The sequence below is a fragment of the Drosophila tropicalis genome, unplaced genomic scaffold (genome assembly GCF_018151085.1).
Source record: "Drosophila tropicalis isolate 14030-0801.00 unplaced genomic scaffold, ASM1815108v1 contig_593, whole genome shotgun sequence".
NCBI lineage: Eukaryota > Metazoa > Arthropoda > Insecta > Diptera > Drosophilidae > Drosophila > Drosophila tropicalis.
This window is the reverse complement of record NW_027173070.1, coordinates 12,101,146-12,118,959: the sequence shown is the minus strand read 5'-3', so window position 1 is coordinate 12,118,959 and position 17,814 is coordinate 12,101,146. Positions and strand designations below refer to the sequence as shown.

Sequence of the window (17,814 nt, the reverse complement as noted above, 5' to 3'; positions counted from 1 at the left end):
AATCTTTACGAGAATGAATAGACAAAAGTACCAAATGATGATCAATAGAGATCTGCATCTATATGACAGTCTAAGATACCAAATTATTAAGGAAACAATTAAATAAGAAAATAAATCGAAAGAACCTTATAAGCACTAACTCGTGCTCTATATAACCATTTTATCCCACAAAGTACAGGGTAAACGAAAAATTGCACACAAATCTTCTTGGCCATCTTTGCTTTACGTAAATAGAATTTATCAAATTTAATTTCACGCTTCATGCGCTCATTTCTATTTAAGTTTTCAAGTGTCGTTTCTAGTCCCAGGCCAAAAACCCAAACCAAAAAAATACAAAAAGGAAGAAAAATAAAAATAAAAAGGGCCAATGAATGTCAAAAAAATTGTGACCATAAATGACATGGTTTGACATCATCTTCACACCAACTCCCCTCATCAAGTCCTACTCCCACTCCTGCCTCTTTCCATTGGCAATGAGAACTATAAATCTGACCAAAAAGATAGCCGGAAAAATGCTAACGAGCCAAAAGGCACACACCAAACCAAAGCAAAAGAAAAATGCCATCAAAATGATAAAGGAAGCGGCACAACAGAACGAGGGGCGAAGAGAATGAGAGACAAAGGACGGACAGATACAAACACTCAAAAGTTTAAAGTTATGAACAAATATTTGAACATTTTTGAACACATGCTTTCAAGAGAGTTACCATCGCACTCACCCACCGACCCACAACAACTTTTTCAACGTATTCCCTACAACCTCAAAAGAAAACGCAAATTTTCCATGTCAAGTGTTGTTCAGCTTGACTTGCTTTTTGACTAGGGGTTGGCACTACATGCCCCACACCGCCTACATACCCCTTAACCATATATTCATAATCAAAAATGTATTTAAATTGTTTTTTTTTTATGTTAACTTTTTTGGCTATAAATTTTTGATATATGTGTCATGTACGGGTCGGATGATATGGTGTGGAAAATTACTTTGTATTTAAATGAGTTGAGATTTAAGTTGGACGCAAAGTAGATTAGGCTAGGGATAGCTTTAAATGTGTGAATATAAAATAACTTAAGTGTTGGCCTAATCAAAGCGGAACTTGACCTCTCTCTCTCTCTCTGCTGTTCGACAACATTTGGGCCAAATTTTCCAAGTGTTTGCACTAAAAAGCAATTAAAATTTTACACGAACATTTTGCTGCACAAGACAATTATGAGAAGCCAGCAAAAGGACGACCAACCGACATCGTCAACATAGCTCAAGACAATAAAACCAAGAGCCCAAGAGCTAAGAGAAGTTGGCCACATGCCACAACACACTGTAAAACCAGAACGTGGATGGGACCGCCTGTTGTTTAACTCTTATGTTAGTCGTCGCATACCTAACAGGCATAACACCCCACAATTTCCACACAGTTTACACATGGGAGGCAAACATAGAAAGGAACAAAAAAAAAAAACAGGAAAGCCACACAGGAGAAGCAAAACAACAAGAAAAAGGCCAAAAGGAAATGTGTGTGCCCACTGCAAATTGAATTGTAACCAAAGTCGATGGTGGCACGGACGAGAAAAAAAAAAACAAAATAACATAGTAGGAGCAAAAAAAAGAACACGGGGCATAAAACCTTTAGGGGACTCTATATTACGGCTAAGCGAAGTCTGACCAGAGAATACACCGGGCGAATGCTTAGCTAAGAAGAGTCGCTTATTAGACATTCTCAAAAAACTACAAAGCCATTAGTAAGAACAGGGAGAGAAATGAAATACTGGCCTGTTGCTTTGAGACTAAGAAAACAATTTGTATACATTTGTAAGCCTAAAAACGATAGGAAATTGATATCTTCAAGGTTCAAGGATATATGACTTAAAAAACTTGGTCAACAAATTTCATGATTTTTACTAAATATGCCTACATATTGTGTTCGCTAGGTATAAATCGGTTAATTAAATTTTGAAACTAATGATTACTCCTTGCACCAAAAATATATTTCTCTCTTTACAGTAGATATCTCATTCTCTAAATGAAATTTGTCTCTCCCAATTTATTTGAACCTTTTACAATTAGCTTTCCATTTGAATTCTACCTCTTTCATTGATTTCTTTGAGTGTATTACTGTGTGGCATTTGGTACCCATTAGTTGGCAGCAAGTTATGACTCTATTAAAAAAGAAACGCCTCACTGCACTTGGCGCTTTGCCGCTTTCTCACTCTGGCAATGAATGCCAGGCGGAAGTTTTAACATTTGGCGCATCGGTCCGAATCCTAGGGACCTATATATTCTTTTATTGCATATGCATGTATATGCACTCTCTGTATGAGAATGTATTTCAGTTGCCAATTCGGTCAGCATTTGGAGAGTCGCCCAAGACTTGTGCCAGAGACACTGAGAATTGGTCCATCTGAGCCCTGCAGGGGTTTTGATTACAGTCCATAATAAAAATTTGCATTACAGGTAGCCAAAGATCATAGATTAAATGTTTTAATGGTTCGTTCGTTCGGCTTCTTGAGATGGCCATTGCCCAAGGGCAACGAAAAGAGTGCAAATGTTTTAATTATACTTTATGACAGACACAATATGCGCAGTAGACTGAAGTCTGTATTAGAGGAAACTGATGGAATTACTTTGCTTGAGTTGCAAGACATTTATGGTCTTGGAAAAAAATAAATAAGAAGAAAAGAGAGCAAAGTACCAAGAGAATCCTATGATGTGGCAACATGTATTTCGTTTAATGTCTTTATTGATGGTAAGTTTCTAAGGTGAGAATATATTACTTATGGGTATATAAATTATCGATACAAGAGACTATGAAACTTTCAAAACTTAAATTATAGTCATATTTAATGTTATTCATGTTTATGAATAACTCTGATCAGGATAAACTTAAACTATTAAAATATTATTGGTTAGTTATAATAATTTTTTTAGATTTCACATACAAAATAATTCCAATAGGATGCTTTAGTATTTGTCAGTAATAAAAAAATTTTCAAAACCGAACTATAATCAATTTTCAGTTTGTATTTTTCAAAAAGTCAACACGAATTGGTTTTCTTTGAGTTTCTGCTCCTTAAAACAAATTGAATCCTAGCCTTGGCCTTTACTTATATTTTCCCATTAACTTATTGAAAGAATGTTTACAACAAATTTTGCATTTCTTTCAACGCACTGCTAAAGCAATTATCTTTTCAAGTCAAATAAAAGGCCATTAATTATTTTCACCAATTTTCAAGTGTTAATATATAACTTTGCAACTCTCTTGCTCTCTGTCTGTCTTAAAGGTTCTAAGCGTTAATCATTTATTTTTTCTTTTTTTGGTTACTGCTCCTGTAAATGATATTTCACACAAAGTAAAACTTAGTTACTTTTGTTTATTGCACAAGCTTGGGAAATATTTCTGCTCCCCTCTCTCTGTACCCTTGTTGCTACTTTGGGGAAAAACTCTCGACAATTTATCAAATGTACATAACAATGGCAATTAATTTCTACCTTCGTCTTTTATAAATCAAATGTAACGAGCGTGTAAAACCTGATGAGTTCAGGTATAGCCTCCACCCCAACCCATCCCTCAATTTGCCAACTCAACCCCCAGCCAGACCCAAACGCTTTGGGGGTTATTTTTGGCAAGAGCAGCAGGAACAAGAACTTTTCAAATAAAAACTCAATGGGGAAAAATATTTACAATTGACTCTCCTTCCTCTCTCTCTCTTCAACACTTTGGATTTTGTTTCAATGTCATGTAGAGAATGAGAATGAGGGTGGCGAAAGAGGAGGTAGATGATGTCTGGATGAAGGGGCGTATGAGTTATTTATTTTTGAATTATTGGCATTTGAAACTTTCACTCTGATGTTAATGCCGCAGCCGATTCAAAGCGAAAACAAAGATTACCGAGCGTAAGTCGATTTGATGGATTTTTATTGTTTTTTGAAAATGCTGGAAAAATATCATAATACATAATTACAATTGAAAATGAATTGAATTGAACTTTCAACTAAAAGTTACTTTGTATGGTGTTTGGGATTCGTAGCTTTCATTTGATTGAGAAATGTATTAAGGTATCTAATAGGAAGTGTTTAGTCTTGAATTTCTGAAAACCTAATTGAGAATGTCTAATAAATAGTAATTATTCTTGAATTTCTGAACACTCGTGCCACACTTTTCATTGTTTGAACAGATTTTCAATATTTCTTTGTCGCAAACTCTTTATTTAGTATAAATAGTTCCATTTCGTTACTGATTTTGATATTAATTAATCAGAACGATCATCGAAAATTATTTAAGTAAACATTTGGCGTAGGAATTAGTACAATTTTTGTTGTAATTCCAACTTATTGGCTTTAGTTTTACATTTAAAAAAAAAAAAAATGTTTTTTGTGGCTCTTAATTTAAATTTTCTAATTCCTTGGTTAGTAAAAGTTTGATTTAACCTTATTTTATTTTTTCTTGTCTGCGTGTCTTGTTTGAAAATAAAAAGAATCTTAATTTATTTTCTTTAACATTTTGTTTCGTGGGTTGTTCCTTACTGCACTTATACTCGACCCTTAACCGTTTCCTTTGTCCAGTTGTTTTAACATTTCTCTTAATTTGTTTTGCAATAATGCGAATTCCAAAATGAGAGCAGAAAAAACAAAAACGATGGCGAAACCTACACAAAAGGAGCAGAAATAAACAATATTTCTTTTTTGTTTTTAGCAGTCAGTTTCTTGTTAAGCGGCGCCAGCGGAAATGAAAACTTAACGCTTATTTGAACCTTCAACTGTGCACATAAATCACCAGACTGATGTTGGTGTTGTCCTTCTGCTGCTGCTCCCAGTTTCAGTTCTGTTTGGTCCTTTTCTCAGCTGCTTAGCAGAAAGAAAGCAGCTTAAATATTATTTTGTTGTATGTTCCCCTCGACTTTTTTTCTGTCTTATTTCACTCTCTCTCTCTCTCTCTCTCTCTCTGGTTCTGTCTGTCTATACAAATGCTTTGCAGGAATTATTATTATGTTGGGCATATGTGCGTGAAGAGCGTACACATATTTAGCTTGTTTCATTCACCAAAATGTGCAACTTCCGTTTCCGTTTCACACATTGCCCCACAGATAGCGCCCAGTCGCCCAACCGCCCTCGCATTGGCACTTTCGCTGATTGTTGAAAGATATTTTGGCAAGCGGCGAACTCATTTGTATATTTCAATTATTAAACAACCCTTAAAGACGCCAGACAATCGTTGAACATATATATCTTTTTCCCCCTATTACTTGCAAATTTTCCTCTCATTTTCTTTACCAGTCATCAGTCTGTTCGTCCATCCATTCATTCATCTATCCTTGCCATCCGAGCGAAACATTTTCAAGTAATCTCAAATTTTTGCTCATTTGATTCAATTATACCTTTGGGTATAGTAATTTTTTTCCTTTCTTCCTAGAAAGATGTTAGAAAAAAGAAATAGAAATAGAACAAATAAGTGCACGAAGATGGCTAAAAGGAAGTAAAAGATACGTCCGTTTGGCACTTTAAGTAAAGTGTACATAGACGTGCATACTAGGTCATTACACTGAAAGCAAGTTCTTTTACATACGTATGCTCTTTGTTCAGTTGACTGGGCCACTCAAATAACTCAAAATGACCATCAAGGACTATATTTAGTTGATTATAATTCGAATTATCTAATTAAAACAAAAGCTTTTAAATTCCACGAGTAAAGGATTCCTGATTTACCTGAATACAATATATTGCCTTAAAGTTCGCATCGAAAGAGTTTTGAACAGTAAGTTTAGCTTAGTTAAGATTTCGAAATATTCGTAAATGCTTTTAGGTCGAAATGGAAAAATAAATACAATTTTATCCATAATTGGTTAACGAAACAGTTTATTTTTCGAATTGTTTTATTTTTACATCCTATTTTAAAAATTAAATGGTTTTTGTTTGTTTTTCTTTCAGTGTGTACTTGCCCTTTGAGCTCATTTGGTGCTGCTGTTTTCTCCATTGGTAAACACAAAGAATTTCGCGCTACTTTTTATTCAACATTGCTGCTAATTTGATGCAACAACATTGCAGAGAACCCCCCAAAATACTCACACATACACATACATACGCTCGCCAACAGTTTTCCCCCCTCGACTTTTGCTCTTTTGGAGCTCTTGGCCATTATTAGCAGTCTCCTGTATCCCCCCCACTCACACAAACACACACACACACCGTCAAAGCGCCTCTTGAAGCCAGGCTAGCATGAAGGCTGCTGTTGCTGTGGCGGCTGCGGCTGCAGTTTATTTTCGCAAAGTCGCCTTTTAGGTTTTAGCTTTAATTTCATGCTTACTTTAATGCGAACAAGGCAGGCGAAACAAACAGCGAAAGAGACGGAAAGTGTGTGGGAAGGGAGGAGGGAACAAAATCTAAACCTCATTCAGCTGTATGTAGTTAACGGCTTTGGCTTTCGCTCGGTCTTTGGCTTGGGGTTGGCTTTTTCGGAGGAGGTTAACTACTTTTCATGAGCTTAATTTTAAATTGAGGCTGCTGCGGCTCGACAGTCGACAGCTTTAGCGGCTTCATTTAGGAGACGCAACTTTGTAGCCAAGCACAACTTTTTACGCCAAACTTTTTCATTCTCCTTACTTGACTTTGTTTTTTTTTTTGGTTTTTTGTTAATTTTTTTCTATTAGTTAGATGGATAAAAACGATTCGAACAGGTTTCTGTTGTTGTTGTCCATTGAGTTATTAAGCCAAATAATTGCTTATTTGCACAAAATGGGAAAAAGTCAGCTAGATTGCAATTTGCACTCAGCGCGAAAAATGACCAAATACACGCCCATTTTCAGTGGGCTTAGAAAAGGGGCGTCAATCTGATAGCCAACTTCAAGTGGAGGTAACGCCTCCATCAGAGTCTGCAAAGGGGGAGATGGGAAAAGAATCTTGTAATTAAAAAAAAAAAAACGAAAAACTATTCTTTTTTCCTACATGAGTTTAATTAAAGTTTCTTGCGCCTGCGCATCCACCTGAGAAACTATTTTTTTCCTCTCTCATCTTATGGCATGTTGTTGATGACTCTATCAAAGATTATATGGCTAACTAAATATAACCATATCTATTCATCTATTTGCAGTTGAGTAAATATTAACATTGGCCATGCCAACAAAGAACTGCTCCTTGGTATTTGAAAAGTTCCTTTTTCCAATTTGCCATAAATTATGTTGGTAAATTAAGAAATTTTTCAAAAATTTCCAATTTATGTTATTGGCTTGTAGTTAAATCTGAAAAGAGGAGAAGAACTTTAATGTCTATATCTTTAGAGGGCGGATTAAAGTTCTACAAAGTTGTTATTATTTTCTTATCTTGTTTTTAGGCAATGTTTTGTTTGTTTCCATAATTGATAGCAATGCTTCTAAAGTATTTGAGGACACATGATCTATGTATATGTAATAATGTTAAGGAAAAAGTATACTTTTAATTTGGCTACTTTAGAACTTTACTATACAGACTTTGTGGATCTAATCGACTCGATTCTAATTCGACATTTTGAAACTATTGTATTCCAGGTTTAATAAAGACATAAGCACATATAAAATAGAACTTGAAAAATGCCTAAAATCCAACAACCTTCCATTTGAAACATTCAACCATTAATTAAAGGTGAGGCGTATGCTAATGGACTTAATGTACATTTCCGTTGCCATAAACCAAAAGCCAGAAGTCTAATTAAAAAACCGTAGCAACTTTTCCAGACATTTTCATGCTTAAATTTTCTATATTAATTTAAGTTATCCTCTTCGCTTCTCACTCTCTCACACTCTCTTTTCACTCTCTCTCTTGTGTCTGCTGTTGCTGCTGCATATGGATAAACTTTGGCCAAAAAGAAAACCACTTAAATTCATTTTAATTCAAGCGGCATGTAAACGCAACTTCCTCGGCTTGGTTAAGCTAACCCTCTTGTTGCCTTCACCCCTACACCCACACAACCTACGCTAGGTCTTACCTTTCTTTTGGGGGTTATATTACACCACGACACGTCGCCAGACCTAGACTAACTCATAATATTTTCACATTGCATACACTTGCCATAAAATAATTTTCATACATTTTCTGTTTGCCATTTTCCTTTCTTTTTTTTTTTTTTTTTTTTGGTCCATATCATATACATATATATTTCTCTTACTACATTCTTGTTCACTTTGGCAAAGAACAAAAGGCGTAGTGTTACATATTTAAGGGGGCTACCCGCTACCAGTTATAGCTGCATTTCAATTTGAATTGTGATGAGTAAAAACTTGATAGTTGTAATGTATCAATAGACCAGGTTATAATTTATATATGTATTATTTAAAAATCACATATGGATGTCTTTAGAGGGCTCCACAAGAAGTCCTTAGCTTCTATTTAGATATAATTATGTATATTTTATTTATTATTATACGTATTATCATTTTAGCCTTCTTTCGGCACCCATGTAAATTGTGGGTTTTCGTTTGTCTCAAAGGGTTTCACACTTTGTGTGCATATGAAAATATTTGTTAAGGTTTTCTCGTTTTTTTTTTGTTGTGCATCTTTGTTTTTATTTTTTTATTTTTAGGGTTTTGCTGTATCATTTTATTGCAATGGGGCAACAATTTATGAGGTTGACTTGGTCTGAGCTGTGGGGAGCAGCTATATGAATATTTAAAACCTATATATTATTTTTTTTTGCTTTGATTTCTTTTCGTTTTGTTCTTAGGGGTAAAGATGAATTTAATTGCAGTATTTTTATTTATGTAAGCTTTGGGATAAGAACTGTAACTTGTGTGTCTGATAAAACTCGCAGACGCATAATGCTTTCAAACGAATTGCTAAGATCCCCAAAAATAAGGCTAAGAAAACGATTATGAAAATATTATTACCTATAAGAGTAAAGAAATAGTTTTTAAAGATAAAAAAAGGAGGCTAGATTTTAGCTTCTAAAAACAGTTCGTTAAGTTACTACATAAACAGATTAACCGTAAAGTTATTCATTTAAGTTTAGTTATTTACAAGATAGTCTAGAGTCTAGATTTTTCCGTTTCCCCACGTCGAATCAGATATTATTTTCCAATTGACCTTAGCAAAAAAATTTATCTCTTCTCTGCCTTTTCATTTCACTCTTTACCCTACAGGAATCTACAACAAAGTCGCTAATAATATTAATAATAATAATCAAATCGAATTATTGACTCTAGTTAATATAATCAATAATCCATAAAACTGCATTGTTAACCTTTAAGAGTTTCATTTTATATACCTAAGTTGTTATAATTCATGCCTAATTGGTTGACCCAAATTGATTCTTCGTGCAAATGGTTTAAGCTTACAACCCACTCGGCCGATTTATCCCGTCTGCCTTCATATATTCATCCTCATTGATGAAATATAAAACGATAAATGTTTTTGGTTTTTCCTTTTTCTGTTGGATTGTGTATTTTTTGAGGGTGATTGCAGTTTGTTTTGCATTCATACAAAATATTTGCATTTAAGTGCAGTTTTTTGACTATGTCGTACCATTAATATTTGAGTTTTTGTTCAATGTTCAATGTTGCTGCTGCTGCACTTAAATCGATTTCTGCATATTCGCATTGTTTGTCAGCAATTTTTGTGCCAACACAGTTTATCTGTGGCAAACGAAATTAATTTGCGTAAATTGTATTAAAAATGTTTTGGTTCGAGCATAAAAATTGTGCAGAAATTTTAATTGAATGCCTTTTGTTTGGCACAAAATTTGTTGTTTCGTTTGGCCAACAATTGAATGCATTTTTTTTCCTTTCTTGGATTAAATGATAAACTAACTAATTGGTTTACGATTTTTTATTATTTTTCAATTTGAATAAAATATATAATATTTTTTTGATTTTTTAGTGAAATCAATCAATTTAATCGAATTGGCAGTTATACATAACTGGACTAATATAATTTTTCTATATAAATGTATTATTTTTCATCTGTTTTAATTAAAATTGTACATTGTGCAACTCGCTTGTTAAATATATGAACAGATAAATAAATCTTAAAATACTAAATTAGTAAAATGTCACTTTCGCTTTCAAGTGAAGCAAGTGTGCAAAGGTCCAAAGAGAATTCCTTTCGCATTGTTGCTTCTGTCGCGCGGCATTGGATCAAAGTCCCAGACACTGGAACCACATAAATTATCACTAACAAACAACGTGGAGTGGTGGTCTATGACTGGGAGGAATGAGGTGGTTTGGTTGGGGACGGGGAAAAATGGTGTAAGATCAGTAGCGACTGGTGTCGTGTGAAATGTAGCACATGTGGCAGGCAAAATGCATTGGCATACTTCAAAGTATTTTGCACAAGAAGCAAAAGGGAACGAATCTGTTGGAAATCAAAGGAGGTAAAGTTGGTACCCGACACAGGGACATAAACTAAAAAAGGGGTCCATCTTTACTCCAAAACTAACAGCAACAATTTGTCCTTTAATAAGTTTTTATTTAAATTTTTGATCTAAATTTTTAATAAATGACTTACTTACCAATAAGGTTTTAAATTAGATACGGTGAGTTAAAGTATTAATTAATTAAGGGTTTAAACTTCATTCCAATTGTAGAGTGTTGTTGTTGTCTATCAAAGCATTCAGAATGGATTAGAAATATAAATTTGTTGACTTCCTTAACTCACCCAAAACTTTAGATTAACTACGCCTTTGATTTCCCTTTATATGTATGTTTTACTGAGGATTTTCTCTTGATATGGCATATTAGATATATGTATGTACAATATATTTGTTTTTTCTCCACCCAATGCTTAAGAAAAGGCGCCAGGGCGTAACAAATGCAATTCCTTAAGGCAGCAGCAAGCTGTCTATATCTTTATCTTTTCCTCTCAACCTTTTCTCTTTTGGCTATAGCCTTGCCAAATCAAACCAAAACTGAAGTTAATTGAAAGTGTATTAATTAGCCAACTGGCCACTGGCATGGGCGAAGCATTTGGCATTTGGCCAAAAAAGTGGTAGAAGTCAACTTAATTAGAGGAGCTTAGGGAGTTTAACTTATTTTCTCTTGCAGCGGATAGTCGATCATTGAAATTGATTATAGATGAACTATTAAAAAAGTTGACCATTTTGAACCATCTTCTGGGAACGTGACTAACCCACTTTACTTGATAAAGTCCATCAAAGTTGCTTGCCAACTTACAACTAAAAACTAAAGTATCTTGTTATAACTCGTTGCCATTTTAAAACACATGTCACGCACTCACTCACACTCACTCAGTGACCACATAAATGGTCTCCCACGTAAATGGCCTAAGCCTAAGGCTGCTACCCACACACAACAAAATGTAAGTAAAACTTGCAGAATAATGAAAATCAAAACATTTTGCGGACAAATGCAAATTGTCAAGCAGGCCGAAGAGGTCTATTCTACAGTGATGCGAAAAATTCTTTATTGTGTCAGTTTGAAATCATACATCAAAAAGAGTTATGGCAAATATCATTAGAAAATTGTGGTAAATGTAAGCTTTAAGCTATTTTTGATGTTTTGGAAAATTCATTTAGGGGATTGATTATTTGATTAGATTTATTCTAGACAAAATTTTGAGTTTTTAAAACAAATAAAATATTACACATACTTTTGACCATTTTATGAAGATTTACAATAATCCTCAGTTTTAGTCTTCGAAGTGTTTTTAGATAATAAAGATTAAGGAATGTCAAATTGTGTCTTAGGTTCCGGTAGAACTTCGAATACATTCCAAGATCGTCGAATTTGCTTAACAAAACTCACGCCAAATGTATTTGAAATTTATTGCATTACAAAACTATTCAAATTTATGGCCAAGTATACAAATTTTAGCCTATAGAAATGGCTATATACACATTTCTGGTCATAATTTGCGGCTAAGGCACTTGAAAAGCATGCAAACGCTAGCGGCGGCGCCTCTGCAGTTGGCAAAGAGAAGAAGCTACTTGAAGACACTTGTTGGCTGCTTGCCAGCCGAAGAAGAACTTGGCAGCAGCCAGAGGGGGCAGCCCACAAAATGCATACAAAACGGGAGTTGACGATGGAAATGATGACGATGATGATGATGATGATCATGGCCGACGACAGCATAACAAATGAACATTTAAATGGAAACGCAGGCAAATGCCAGACGTTGAGAAAGGAGGACCTTTTGGAGGAGCATTTCGAAGCTTTAATCAAGCATCAAGTGTGCGTGTGTTAGGCTAAGAAAAAGTTGGTCTTCTTACTCGTCAGCTTCAGTTACTCGGGCCTCGTTCTCCTCCTTCAACGGATTCTCTGCCCTATTCCTTAATTCCTCCCCGCCCCCCTTGAATTGGCTTTTATTAAATGTTGGCTTGTCAGGCTCAGATTGGTTTTGCCCAGCTGCTGATGCACTGCATCAGCATGGCGATGAGTTGTTGAAAAGTTTAAATGGTTTTCCCTAACCAAACAACAACAACATCAACAAAAATGCAAGAGCAAAAAGAAAACTTTTTAATAGCCAATGTGTTTTTTTTCTCTTCTCTCCTCTCCTCTTATATGTTGAACTTGTAATTATGAGATTTTCTTTGGGCTAACTAAGGTAAGCTTAAAAGTGTTGGAATGAAAACAAAAGCAGTATACATATATATATTTAAGAAAATTCATTAATCAATAAAATCAACTTGGAAAATTTTTTTTTTTATTTTATAATCTCAAAAAAGTTATCTCACTCTCTTTAGAAATTTTCACAATTATAAACTTCTTATTGTTTTCCTCTTGGTGGAAACTTTACGAAATTCCAAATATTTTGCAACAACACTTTTTCCTCATTGACTTTTATCAAACAAACTCATATAAAACACAATGGTTAACTTCCATACCCTCTCCTCCGTTCCCCATCCCACGCTTTAGCCCTTTCTCTATAAAAAAAACGAAGACGTCAAATCACAATAAACGTCTAGACATTGGTAAATATACAAAAAGCGAAGAAGAACAAAAGCCTTTGCTTCACAGTTTTAAAGGGGGAAATAGTGAAAACTTTTGGCATTTTCCTTACTACCAGCTAACTGCAACAATAATCTACATAATTGACATTGGATTGTTACTCCTAACAAAAAACAACTAAACCAAAACGGAGATTACCAAAGTTTTAGTCACAATTAAAAGTTGACACTAAAATTTTGTAAAAAGAAACATTTATTGTTTTCAAAGAGCTTTTCACTAGAGATGTAAAGAAACTAACAAGACAATTTAGAATTAACATAAACGGATCATTAAAATATGTTATTAATCCAGTTAAGTCTGAATCTTAAAGAATGTCAGGAGAAACACCGAACTAAAGCGATTAAATACCTCTAACAAACATTTTACTAACCACTACTCAAATTATAAATACTAAGTTGCATGTAAGATAGATGGCAAAATTGATATCTAATTCGTTAATACCAGATAAGGAGTTTGTCTAAGCTTTTCCTCTCTCTCTCTAACTCTGCCCTCTTCTCTACTTTGACGTCTATTCCTCTTAACTGCGAAAAAATTCGCTAAGCAATTTGCAATTTATATTTGGTTAACCAACTTGACAAGCTACCTGAGACAATTGCAAACACACACTCTGCCAACACACACACACACACACGTCTGAGCTGAAATTAGTTAAATTACAGGCGCTTCTCTTACGGTTTAGTTGATTAGAAAAAGTGGCAGGCAGAGTCAGAGGCAGAGTTGGCTTGGCATCTTGAGCATTCAGTCTGGGGCAACAACAACAACTAGCAACTTGCAACATGGAACTTGCATCTGTGCTGTGTCTTTCCATGCCGCTAACGAAGCGCAATTCGAGCGCCAAATTGAAATTGATTGTGACATTTGATCATGCATTTCGTTTTCCTTTCCTTTCTCGTTTTTATTTTTCCCATCCTAAGAAAAGAGCAAGAGATAGGAATTTGTTGCAGAAAATTGGTAGAAAGAAAAGAGGTAGGCACATTTTGCTTTGGCTTTGGCTTTTGCCTCCGATGCAACATCGTTACGCATAGGATTAATTGAGAGACAGAAGGAAAGAAAGAGGAGGAGAAGGAGACGACCAAAAGGAGGAGACATGGAATGACAGGCTGTTAGGCAGGTGGCTAAAATGGAAAGTTGGTTAACTTAAATTGTTTTGCCTAAGGCCAAGGAGGATATATAGTCAGATTTAGCTCAAGTTGTGGTTATGTGAATTTCAAAAAACTAAAAGTTACCTTGGTTTTACTTTAATAATTTATCTGATATAGCTGTTTAATTTATTGCAGATTTTAAAACACTTTTCAACTGTCAGGGTGCTTTTTAAGATAAAAGATAGATAGATGATGAATAGTTGATAGATAAATGATGTAGATGGCACAAAAATGAAAGATAGTTATGTCATTTGTAAGGACTATCTTAAAAAATGTCTTATAATAGTAATCTAACTCATTTTTCAACCTCATTCATATCCATGCTTAAGACTTTTTATAGCACATTTCCGAAAAGTTCTTGGTCTAACTGTGCTTCGTTTCCGCCTTTGTTCACACTTATCATCAATTCCGGCCATTCTTAAACTGCAAAAAGTCCTTCTTAAGAACTATGCAAATATATACATATATATTATATAAAGGGATAACCTACTTACTTAGTCCTTAAAGAACTTCTTCATTTTCATCTTCTGGCAACACATTTATCTGTCGGAAAAGGCATTTTAGCCTCCTCATGGAAAATCCCCACATGAATAATTACACGCGTACGCAGGTTCATTTAATTTCACTTTCTTGAGAGAGCTTTAACCCTTTTTATTTTAATGAAGAAATTTATAACAAAGTCGTAACAAATGACAAAGAATAGAATAGAGGCAGTAAGGGGAAGAGTAGAACAACAGCAGCCACCAAACTCTGTGTGTGAAGGCAAAAAAATTATGAACATTAAATGCAAATTAAGCTAATCAATTAAGAAATGAAATGGGCTTAAGATTGGCAATGGCCGCGACTTGGCGAATTTGAGTTCAAAGTACGCCAAGGCAATTTCTGCCCCATTTGGCTGACTAACAATTAGGCAACGCGACCAGAAGCAACCCTCTCTACTTCCCCCCCAATTTAAATGACCCACATTAAGTCAAAGTGTAAGGGTGTGTGTCTGTACAACCCTTTGCCACTGCGTGCTCACAACGTATATGAACAATACATACTATATATGTATATATATTCCAGCCTACCTACCATTATGGGTCAGGCATTGTATGGCATTTGAAGTTTGCATAGTTAAACTTAATGATTGGAAATTAATTTGACAGGCTGAAGCAGTTGCTACGTGTAGATGCTTAAGACAAATTGTTGTCGATTAGCCAGCCTTAGGAGTTCATGCAAAAGGTATTGTTTAGCCTTGCCTCTCTAATAATCGTATGTGCATATCGAATAATTCTTAGGTTGTTAAAATGAGACTCATTTCAATTGTTAAGACCGAACTAATTTTCGCTTAAATTTCATTGGTCATCAATTATAATGGAGAATTGTATAAGTCAATGAAGGTTTTTCTACAGGGAATTGATCAATAGTAGATTTGAATAAAAGCAGATTTACCTATTTCATTTGTCCATTCTTTGAACGAGGTTAATATTTCTGAGACTCTCAGAAAATATAACTCAAATATACTTTAAAATCTAATGGGAATGCATCAAACAGATTCCTCCAAAAGTAAGCAATAAATAGTTAAACAATTCAATATTTAAAAACATTAAAAACTTAGTGATGTTAAACCAACCTTAAACCAATCACTATTCACACTCCTTCTCAAAAATAAATACATTTGTCGTAAGACATACTAAAATTAGGCTATCAGAACATTCTCACAACTTAATATCAATGAATATTCTGCAAAACCTACTTTACTCACAAATCGTTCTTTTCTTTAAACTCCAATCCTCTTTAGGGCCAATTGGTTGCAAAGTATATTCAAATAGTTTAGAAATTATAGCCTCCTTCAAGGATTTGCTTTAGTTCAGGCGTAGTTTATAGCCTAAATTCTACCACAAAACGCATTTAATAGCCCAAATAATAGTTATGGGCGGATGTTTGAATGCACAATGAAAATTTTAATGACCGTCTCAAACGAACTGAAAAATCCATGACGGCAAACCAAAAAGGGAAAACCCGTCCAAAATGGAACAATGAAAAGGCGTCATTTTCGTTTCCTTTTCGTTTTTGTGTGCATGGCAAGTTGAATGGGCCTAATCAAATTAAGTACTAATCCTTGAGAAAAACCGCGAACAATTTCAAAATGATTGTTAAGTAAATTTCCCAAAACAATTAAGAGTAGAAATTACAATTTGAGACGTGGCCCGCTCCGGTCTCTCTCTCTCTCTCTCTCTCTGTCTCTCCATCTCTCACGCAGGCGCTTTGATAGGATTAAGAATTTGGTTTTAATTCTTCTAGCATGCGATAAAATTTGTGTGTAGGAATTGAATTTAGTTATTTGAAATTTTACATATGTTTAAAACCAGAGAAATGTTGCTCTTGCTGTTGTCCTCTGAACAATAATGAGTGGCAGAGATGGAGATAAAAGTTTCTTGAAAGTGTTTTGTGGTGGTGTAAGGAATGCTTTGGAATGGGTGAATGTAAGGTTGGTAGGTTGGTTGGTTAGAGGATAAACCATTTAGCAACATCGTTGCTGGTGCAGCAAAGAAATTGTTTTATTACAGTCAGAGCCAGTCCAAGCTAGAGTAGCAACCTAACTACCTACACACATCTATACATATGTTGACTGAAAACAAAGGTGAGCACAATAAATTACATTGTTACACGGAAACTTTTGGCACGGACACGGACACGGCAGGAAGTCAGCAACAAGCGCCACGTTAATGAAAAGGATTTCTCCCCTCATATAGACATATGTACCTACATACATACATACATACGACACATATGTATAGTGTCTGCAGTTAGTTTTCACCCATGTTTTAGTCCATCACCAACCATTCACACACCCACCCACCCCTTCCCACCTTTAGATTATCCTCCTTGTAGTGTCTGCACTTGAAATGACTTTGCCTTTTTCCTGGCAGTAGGAAGAGCATAAGTTGATTTAATATTTAAAGTCTCGGCCAGAGTGAAGATTTACTTTGATGTCTTGCTGCCTGCCATCAGCAGCCCCATTAGTTGAGGCTAAAACTTTTGCATAAATAAACGACGCCTCAGTTCATTAGATAGTTGAAAGTGTCGGGTTATGGGTAACAACCAAGCCAACAAAATAACCAAAACCAAAAAAAAGGGTTTCCGTTTCTGTTTTGTGGTCAAAGTGTCATAAAGTCTATGTCAAAGTGACTTAATAAATGAGCAAATAGTAGTCAAACCCTTAGAGACTGAGAATTTATAAATAGGATAAATTATAAATTCAACCTAACGATAGACATTAGACATAGAGAGGAAATTTGTGGGTTTTGTATAGCAGTAAAAATGGATGAATTTCTTATTCAACTCTTTTAAGAACTTTGATCAATTAGTTATAGATTTTTTTTTGTCTTGTGAAAAATTTAAACTTGCTTTCATGGATTAGATTGAGTCTTGATTAGATTTAATTCTTTAAGTTTGTTTCAAGGAATTAAAGTATTTCATATACAACAAAACAACATAATGTTCCGAGGAACATTAATTGATAAAAGAAAAAAGGATTCACTTATGTACATGCCCAGGATATTCTCAGCTTACCTTTAACTTTTGTTGTTTTTCAACTGAAAATTCTCTATAAAAAACCTGAAACTTTAACAATTTTCCAAAGATCACACTTAGTTTTGTGACCTATTTTTTAAAACATTTATTTCCTTTTATTTTATTTTTAACTTTCACTTTAGAAAATTGTCATTGTATTTTTGAAAATTGTTTAACCAATTGAAGTTGTTAA

At 34.6% G+C, this 17,814-nt stretch overlaps 1 long non-coding RNA gene across 1 annotated transcript in view; it reads left to right on the top strand.

Moving 5' to 3' along the window:
- LOC137575829 (uncharacterized) overlaps positions 1-17,814 on the top strand; it is a 124,408-nt gene that overhangs the window by 11,918 nt on the left and 94,676 nt on the right. The window lies entirely within an intron of this gene.